The 9409-nt window shown below is 38.0% G+C and overlaps 1 long non-coding RNA gene across 1 annotated transcript; it reads right to left on the bottom strand.

Moving 5' to 3' along the window:
- Window positions 1–7920: 7920 nt before the first annotated feature.
- Window positions 7921–8988, bottom strand: LOC118685547 (uncharacterized). The gene is made up of 2 exons (XR_004979984.1): window positions 8752–8988; window positions 7921–8440 (listed from the first exon to the last, which is right to left on the bottom strand). It is a non-coding gene; the product is annotated as an uncharacterized LOC118685547 (long non-coding RNA).
- Window positions 8989–9409: the final 421 nt, after the last annotated feature.

Below are 9409 nucleotides of genomic sequence, written 5' to 3'. Positions count from 1 at the left end.
GTTCCACTCCTCAGTCACCCTCACAGTAAAGTTCTTCCTCATATTCAGATGGAGCTTCCTGTGCGTCTGTTCCTGCCCTTTGCCTCGACCTATTGTTTGGCACCACCAAGAAGAGCCTGGAAACCTCCTCTTGATACCCTCCCTTCAGATACTGATAGTCAGTGATGAGGTCCCCTTTTAGCATCTCTTCTCAAGGCTGACCAGGCCCAGTTCCCTCAATCTTTCTTCATAAGAGAGATGCTCCAATACCTTAAATATCTTTGTTGCCCTCCCCTGGACCTGCTCCAGGAGCTCCGGGTCTCTCTCTTCCTGAGGAGCCCAGAACTGGACACAGCACTCCAGATGTGGCCTTATTAGGGCTGAGTAGAGAAGCAGGATCACATCTCTAGACCTGCTGATTGTTCTCCTAATGCACCCCAGGACATCATTGGCCTTCTTGGCCACAAGGACACTGCTGGCTCATGGAGATCTTGTTGTCCACTAGGACCCCCAGCTCCTTCTCCACAGAGTACCAGCCTGTGCTGGTGCATGTGGTTATTCCTCCCCAGATGCAGGACCCTGCACTTTCCTCTCTTGAGTTTCTGACAGTTCTTCTCTGCCCATCTCTCCAATCTGTCCTGGTCCTTCTGAAGGTCTGCACAGCCCTCTGGGGTATCAGCCACTTCTCTCAGATTTGTATCACCAGTGAACTTGCTGAGGTGGTCTCTGCTCCTTCATCCAAATCATTGAGAAATAATTCAAACAATACTGGACCCAGTACTGAGTCTTGGAAGGCACCACTAGTGACAGGCTTCCAACTAGATATTTTTTTAAAAAAGAAGAGAGCAGAAGGTTAGGAGTAGTCCTGTGTTTTAAAAATTCTGCTGTAAAATGGATTGATACAACTACAATAGAACCAAGTCATTTCTTTTGGCATTCAATTCACTATATTTGTATTCATTTCATATTTACAGTTTTCTGTTATAATTAATATTTACAGTCCACTAGTCTATAGTTTTCATATTGGCAGGAAAGAATTGCATAAGAAAGCTTTTTGAAAGCTGGACAACTGAAAATCTGGAAAGGGAGTAGACTCATTATGGATTTTACAAAATTATGATTGTGTTATCCAAATGGTATTCTCAGAACAACCAGAAGCAATTGACAGTACTGGCTTGCTGAGACTTTAACAGTAGCATTGCTAGATTCCAAGTGCCAATATGCCAAAATTTTTCAACAGTTTTTGAAAAAAATTATTTCTAGTCAACATTATACAACAAATAAATAAACTAAGCATCCATTGACTAAATCACAGGTAGATTAACTGATGCTATTCCATTGATTGTTTTACTTTTTAAATTACCTTTTTCAGTATATTTTGTACAACCAGAAATAATTACTATATTTTCCTGATTTACAGCATTTCTGATGAGCAGCTTTCTCAACACTACAATATGAAACACTCTTTCAATTAGAAACATTCTTTCAAAATTAGAACGCTTCTGTTCTCCTTAGCTTAATCATTAACAGAGCAAAACCAATATATCAGCAAGACCGCAGTACTAGTTCTTGAACACAGCCATTTTATAATCAGAGATGTAAACCAGGTATTGGAAGAAGAGTTTGATGGCAATTTACCATTCCAAGATCTCAAGTTCTTGTGAATTTTTTACCTTCCTAATACTGCTTACCCCTCTCTCTCTCTCCAAAGGCATTATGAATGAGATTTCTCTCATCTAACTGTATATGTCCATACTGTAAGGTCATATTTCAAAATTAGCCATGTTAGAAGCCTTTCACAGCTAGTAAACAAACAAACAAACAAACAACAACAAAAAAGTTGTGACAAAATAGTTTAATCTCTGCTTTTGAATAACATGAGTTTTCCCTCTATTTTTTTTCTGCTGGCTCTTTCTTCATTGACATAATAGGAGTTTTAAAATGACTAGTTCATACACAGAAATGTCTGCTTTTGCTCAGAAAAATATGTCCTCCCTTGATCCAAAAAACTGTAGTTTCTACATATCTAGATCCAATACTGCTTTCAGTAATCAGTTAAAAAATATGTGACCATCCTTCCTCTCCAATGCAACAGGTCATTCTCCCTGATTCTAATAGGTGCTCCTGGTTGCAACTTTCCCTAGCAATGTGCTGCTGATCTCTGTGTGGAGGATACAGACCTTCAAAAGCAGGTCACATGCTCTGTGAATACAGAAGATGGAGCACAAGTACATGGCAGAGTAAGGAAAATGGTTATCTTATTCATAACTTTAAATGTGTTTGAGAATAGTAAATAAGTAGATTATCTTTGTTTCAAAAAATAGTTTCATTGATTGATTTTGATCTATTGGGTTTCTTCTTAGCAAATTTTCTAGAAGTTCTGAGGAATGCTTAATGAGATTAATAAATTATGTACAATAATTTCAGTAATTGCAATATGACAGAATCACAGAACAGTTTGGGTTGGAAGGGTCTTTCAGAGATCATGTAGTCCAACCCCTGTGTCATAGACAGGAGCTTATGGCACTAGACCAGGTTGTTCAATGCCCCATCCAACCTGGCTGTGAACACTTGCAGGGATGGGCCATCCACAGCTTCCCTGGGCAACCTGTTCCAGTGCCTCACCTTGTCATAAAAAATTTCTTCCTATCTAAACATATATAAATATATCCTCCTTCAATTTAAAATTGTTGCCACTTGTCCTTTCACTACAGTGCTTGGTAAAAACAATCTAATTCTTTCTTATGATTGTCCAATATATATTTAAAGATAAGCTTTCCCCATAACCTTCTCTGATGGAGGCTGAACAACCCCAGCTGTGAGACTTTCCTCATAGGAGTTATATTCCAATCTTCTAGCAATTTTTGTGGCCTTCATCTAGGCCCATTCTCACAAGTTTATGTCATTCTTTTTCTGAGGATTCCTCAGCTGAGTTCAGAGGAAGAGTCAACACCCTGAATCTACTGGTCTCACTTCCTGTGATGTATCCCAGGATACAGCTGGCTGTCAGGGCTGCATCAGTTATTGGCCAGATTTTCATCCACCAGTATGCCCAAGTCCTCTGTGGGGATGCTCTCAATCCATTCAACACTCAGCTCGTATTGATACTGGGGGCTGCCCAGCCCAGAGGCAGAACCTTGCATTTGGCCATGTCAAAATTAATGAGGTTTACATGGGTCTACTCCTCAATCCTATAGAGTTCCCTCATCAGTCTTCAAATTCCAAGAAACCATGAGATAAATTTTTTATTTTAAAAATATTGCCTAAAACCATAAGACTTAATGATAATGACAATTTAAAAATATTTTTAATTGTCCTCTGATATTATCTTCATGTTTTTCCTATTTTTTTTCTCTATCCAGGAGGCCAAGAAATTATTTCCTACTACTTTTTACATAAAGCTCAGCTTTTAAATAATTTGCATTTCTAGAATGGCTGCAGCTATCAGCAAAAGTAAGTTTAACAATATGAGAAATAATTAGCAGTGACAACATCAAATTAGACAGACTGGAGAATGAGCTATGCAAACCATTTTGTTAAATAGCTGCATGATCCAGTAATGACTGATGGTTTGGAGAGAAGAAAAATCTAGACAGAAAAATCATCCAGAAACTGCCTAAGGACAAAGGTTTCAATTTCCCAGTCACTTACATACCCAACTAAGTCAGTTCGCTCAGGTAGTTTAAATGAAGTTAATGGAACTGTTAGTGGAAGATATAGCTGTCTGCAAGACTGGGGCCAGAGAGGGCAATTCTATTTTCTCTAATAGACAAGGGGAGAACAATTTTTTGACACAAGCAGGAACTTGTTCGAAAATAAGTGGGACAGCCTAATCTTCAGTTGCCACCAATTAACATATTATAAAGCATGTTGCAAGACTGGGTTTATTTCCCTCTTTGCTTTTTGCAAATATTCTTTCATTATTGTTCAAAGGCCATGCTCAGACATTTCAGTTATGGTAATTGTGGCAGAAAGGCATAAGGAGATTCAGTCCAAAGGGTGTACATGTCGTATAAACTGGAGAATGAAACAGAAGGAAAAAAAAGTACAAATATATGAGCTGATATAAAATTTCCACAGCCTGCATTTAATAGATTAAAAACATTAAGTGACTGTCTGATTGAAGAAAAATATTTCTATTGGAATCAATATTTATTAATAATATTCAGGATTTCAAAACTGATGCTGTAAATGGTTTTTTGCAGAATAAGCTGTAAGAACATAAAATTCATTTATAGCAAATACCTTTTTTCCTGGAAAATTTATGAAGGAAAACCTTAGAAGAGCATTTATGAATAATTTCCCCACTAGTCACTAAAGTTGAGTCAATTCTATCAATATTTCCTGGTTTCACTTTCTAGAGAGAAAAGTGTATGCATCTCACTAAACTCATTCATTATGAATGATGAACCTCAAAACCTAAGGCTTGGAGGTAGAAGGTATGAGTAGCTAGTGCCATCTTTTACTGAATCTTTTGCTTCCTAGGAGGACTTCTTCAGCACTGTAATGCCAATCTCCAACAAAAACTGAATTTTTGCTGAGGAGGAATAAAACGTTTTTCTAAATTAAGAACCACAGAAATGGTGGGTGTTATAGTTGCACTCTTAGTGCTGTCCTGGTGAAAGCACATTCTGCTGTGGCAAGAGTGGGAAACTGCCTGGGAAGTCCATGAGCCTGTTCCTACTGGCTCTGAAGCCTGGAAAACTAAAAAGCTGTATCTGCTTATCACAGAGATAAAGTCGTGCAGTGTACAAAACTTCACCAGTGCTGGGATACAGCATGAGGACATATAATTGCCACTTAAATACTGTGCAGTTTGATGCTGTGGGTGTGTTTTGTGGGAGCTGGGGAGTGCTTCTCACTGTAGGGTATTCACCAAGCATGAACAGCTGTTCAGGATGAACACCCTCCAGGTGCTACTCCCTGACATTGCAGTGACAGTGTTTCTGTACTCACCCAGAAAACTAATCATTCGTCTGCAGACCCAGAAGCATTTTTGAAATAGTTCCTGTAGGACAGATTGGCACAACATTTAGGTCCAAATTCAAAAAAATCCAGAAGATGCACCAGTGGGAAATCTGGATTTCTGAGATTTTTGGAGAGTGAAACTCCCCTAAAGCTATAAATCATTTAAGAAAATCTTGACTTACGGCTTTTTTTTTCTGTGAATCCCAAGAAGCAGTATCCTGGGCTTTGACACACTTAAACCTCTCTAATACTCCCTGACTTCCAGGGTCCCTCTTGGCCTTTCCAGCTGTTCACTGATTATTCTCAATGCTTGACTGCTTCTCTCAACTACTCACCCTCATCCTTTGTGACAGACCCTCTGTCTTTGATGCTGTGATTTTCTGCCATGTCTTTTTTCACCTTTGTGCCTTTCTCACCACTCATAGTCTCAAGGACTAAACTTCTCTCTCAGATTCTATCAGCAGGGATTCAAGATTTGGCTTCAAAGAAAATTATGTTCAGATGAAGCTGATGCATCACTTAAGCTCTTAACAGACTAAAATTTAGGTATGTGTAAAACAATTTTCCCCCACACCACCAGATTCAGGGCTTTTAGTAAGCCCTGAAATGGCCAAGCTTAATAGGCAATGTAGTTAAAGCAGCAATAATTATATGCTTTTGTTTCAAAGTTCCATGCAGCAGTGACAGGCTATTCTTTAATGCATTGTCCAAAAAATATCAAAATCTTATAGAAGATATATCTATTACTGGTTGCAAAATTCTTCTGTTTCATTTTTTTGAAAGCTTCTGGAAGCCAGGAAAGGAATCAATACCTCCCTTTCTTAAGCCCATTCTTTCCAAATTGTCTAAATTTTCATGATCAGGTTGTTTCCTCTGCTGCAGCCTTCAAATATTGATAAGTGAAGTCTGCCCCACAAAATAGTGGCCCAGTGTAACCAGACTGGGCCTAAGGTTACCTTAAAAATACCATAGGGGTTTGGGTTTGTTTTTTCAAGAAAAGATAAGTAATTGTAGCATTGTTTACTGTGCAAGGTGCCATGTCCAATCAATGTCAAAGGGAATTTTTAGGGCTGCTACAGGAAAGAAGGATTGCTTTCACTTGAGTATCCTTATAGCTGCTAGCTACAAGATTGGCTTATTTCCCTTGTATTAGTGGATGAAATTTCTTCATAAAAGATGCAGAAAGGGTTTTTTTTTTTTTGTCTAAACCTACTTTAGCTCTTGGGAAAATTCTCTAAACATCCAGTTGCCAGTGTTCTGACAAACTATTCTTGTATCTGCTAAACTCTATTCGAACTTTTTTCCTGTGCTTTAGATGATGGCTGAAGTTTGTGTTTGTGAGATCAAATGAAGTCCTCCACTATATTCCTTTTGTTTTTTTCATTTGAGAGATGTTTGTAGTACTCTATTACATATGTAATTTGTAGTGTATACAGGAACATGAAAGATAACAGTGACTCCCTTTCAACCACTTTTTTTACACCCGACCATTCCTTCTTAAAAAGCAACATTATTGAGAGGCATTTTTAGATTTGGAACCTGACAGTATAGTACAGTAAATTTCATCCTTATGTCCAAAAACTCTTGCTGCTGCCACAGGAATTGTTAATGTACCATGTTATCCAATGTCAGCAGTAGTAAAGAAAGGACCACACAGAGTAAATATTTAACTTAAAATTTCAGTCTCTAGAGATTCGAACTCTGACTGATCTCTTGGGATAATAAGCTATCCCTGGGCATGTTTGCAGGAAACAGATTCTCCTCATCCTGACATCTTGGACCTTCTGTAACACAAGCCATTATCATCAGAGATTTACACTTCCAAGCAACACAAATGGATTTTTTTTTTCTCTTGAATTTTTTGCTTGATTATTTTTTAAGTTTCATTTATCCACTGATACATAACTGCTCTTCAATTATAGACCACATCAATCAGATTGCAGTTCCTTTTTAATATGGTTTATAATGTTTCAGGATCTCTATGGTCAGAAGCTGCCCTTATTTTAGCCCAGAGGCTCCTCTATGTAGTAGATCTCACTCTTTAAAAAGGTAAGGTTAATGTATGGTTATGGATTTATTTGTTCTTAAGAATTTAATTTACAAGATTACACAAGGAAAAAAAATTAAGCCAAGTATGTTATTCAAGGTACTTCAAGAAAAAAGGATAATTAGCATAGTAGTGGTAGAGAAACATTGTATTTTTAAAATTGGATGTTCTGTGATTGCTGAGAATAGATAAGATGTTAAGTGCAAAAACATAGTAGAATTTCTGATTCATGATTTAGTTCACTTCATCTCACTGCTTTGGGTCCTATAAAATAGAACGTTGCTCAAATGGGCCTTTTTAAGAAAGTTACGTATTGGGAGAACCCTTGGCAAAGCAAACAGTGTAAACCATTGCTAAGTCCTCAGGAAGGTCAAAAACACTGATGGAGATATGATTTTTGCCTGAGCTCCAGTTTCTATCTTTACTGAACACAGATGTAAAGAGAGATTTAGTCTTCAGATTCACCCTTTCTTTTCTCAGCTTCTCCCTAACATTTGTTTTAGAAGATCATCTTGAATGAGCTACCCTCAAAAATTGTTCTTGATTTTCTGTCATATGTCAACCTCTGTCAGTCCACAAACTTTAGTATAGTCCTGGGCTTTAGTATCTTTTGTAATCCATGCACTTGAAATTTCTTCTCTCTTCTCCAATCTCATCCCTATCTAAAGAGATCTTCCCAATTTCCACTGATAATTTGATTTTATCTTCTTATAGAATAATTTATTGTGCTCAGGTTTTCCTCTAAGATATTTTTCCTCATTTATTTGGCTATGTTGTGAACATTCAAACTAATTCTGAAACAATATTTATCTGTGCATCCCCCCCCATCTACTTTATGTCAATATTTATAAAAGATTCCAGTCATTCTTTTATATATCCAAACATAACAGGGTAAACAAAACAAAAAAGAAAAGCCCAAACCAAGGTCCAGAGTTTATGACCTTTACTAGAGTTATAAATAAGCATTAAGTGTCTTTGATAGTATTTTTTTCATTTAAATTTCACAATACAATCTGAATGAAGAAGCAAGCAAGGTATAAACAAAGGAGAGTAGTACAACTCTTAATTGTGGTATCTAAGGGAAAGTAAAAACAAAATATACATCAGTTTCTTCAGATAAATGTGGACTGTTACTCCATGATGCTTTGCTCAGTAGATGTAGAAATATCCTGTCTACACTCAGTCTTCTTTCTTCTTCCATCATGGGGTTTGTGTCCTGCCTTGATAAGAAATTAAATATGGGAATGTAATCAGAAGTTGAAGAGGGAACAGGCAAATCTTCAGTCCTCAGTTCCACATTCTCTTTTACCATGAGCTCACATCATCAGACATTGCCCTTGCTGCCTCCCTGCATTGCAACAGGCTACAGGTGACCCCACGGAGGTGAAGACCCCGTGGACCCTGGAGAACTCTACAGAAATCCAGTATAAGGTAGTTCTTTGTTTCCTTCCAAAAATAAAAAAAGAAAAGAAAGTGAGAGAATTCTTCTGAAAGACTTAAAAACATACATCAAATAACTTCAAAATTAAGAATAAGTACTACCATTAATTATAATCTGTAAAATTGTGTATATGACAAAGATTGTGATGTCAGCACAATAACTTAGGGGTACCAACACAGCTTACACTCTTATGAAAGTTGACTTTCTCAGATATAAGACTTTACTGGGGAGTTTAAAGTAATTGGAAACAGATATGCACAAGTGCACATAGCCACAAACATGCATGCACATGCATATACCCATTCCTTTCACTTACCTGTCTATTTCTGTTTTCTGAAGAAACACTGTCTTACATTTTGTCATGGAAGGAAGAAAACAACAGTTTTACAGGTGATGGATGTGAGTCTTAAGTGACTTATCAGCAATGACAGCAGTATGTGTAAAGAACACTACTGTGAGCCTGCAAACAAGTTTAGGTGTAGCTGTTAGTGGAGTAAAAAGAAAACAGGGAGGCTCCAGCTCAGTGGCCTGCCAAATACAAGGCACATGTACAACTAGCAAAAAGGAGCCAAGCATGGTTGACCTACTTATATCTGATCTGCTTTAATGCTCTCTCATATCCAGTTCTTGAAAGCATTAAATGTTTTCAGGGCTCTGTGTGCCTCCCCTACGGCCCCAGGGTTTAGCTGCTTGAGCTCAGTGAAAACTTTGATGATGCTTCTCTCTGGCTGTGAGAAACCCCACCAGTGACTTAACTCACTGCACCTGGGAGAGGCTTTTAAGCTTAGGCTCCCACTCTTGATATTTCTCTGGCATCCCAGTCCTGTGCCTCCTTGACTCTGACCCAGAGCCCAGCTTGCAGATGACTTTGTGACTTTTTAGCTTGATGTTGGACTTGCCTCATTACTATGGATCTACCTGATGTTTTGGTCTCTTGGCTGATTGTTGCCGCTGCTTGGGGCGTGGCATCCCGG

The sequence above is a fragment of the Molothrus ater genome, chromosome 3 (genome assembly GCF_012460135.2).
Source record: "Molothrus ater isolate BHLD 08-10-18 breed brown headed cowbird chromosome 3, BPBGC_Mater_1.1, whole genome shotgun sequence".
In the NCBI taxonomy this organism is placed as follows: Eukaryota; Metazoa; Chordata; class Aves; order Passeriformes; family Icteridae; genus Molothrus; species Molothrus ater.
This window is presented reverse-complemented; position numbering and strand designations above follow the sequence as displayed.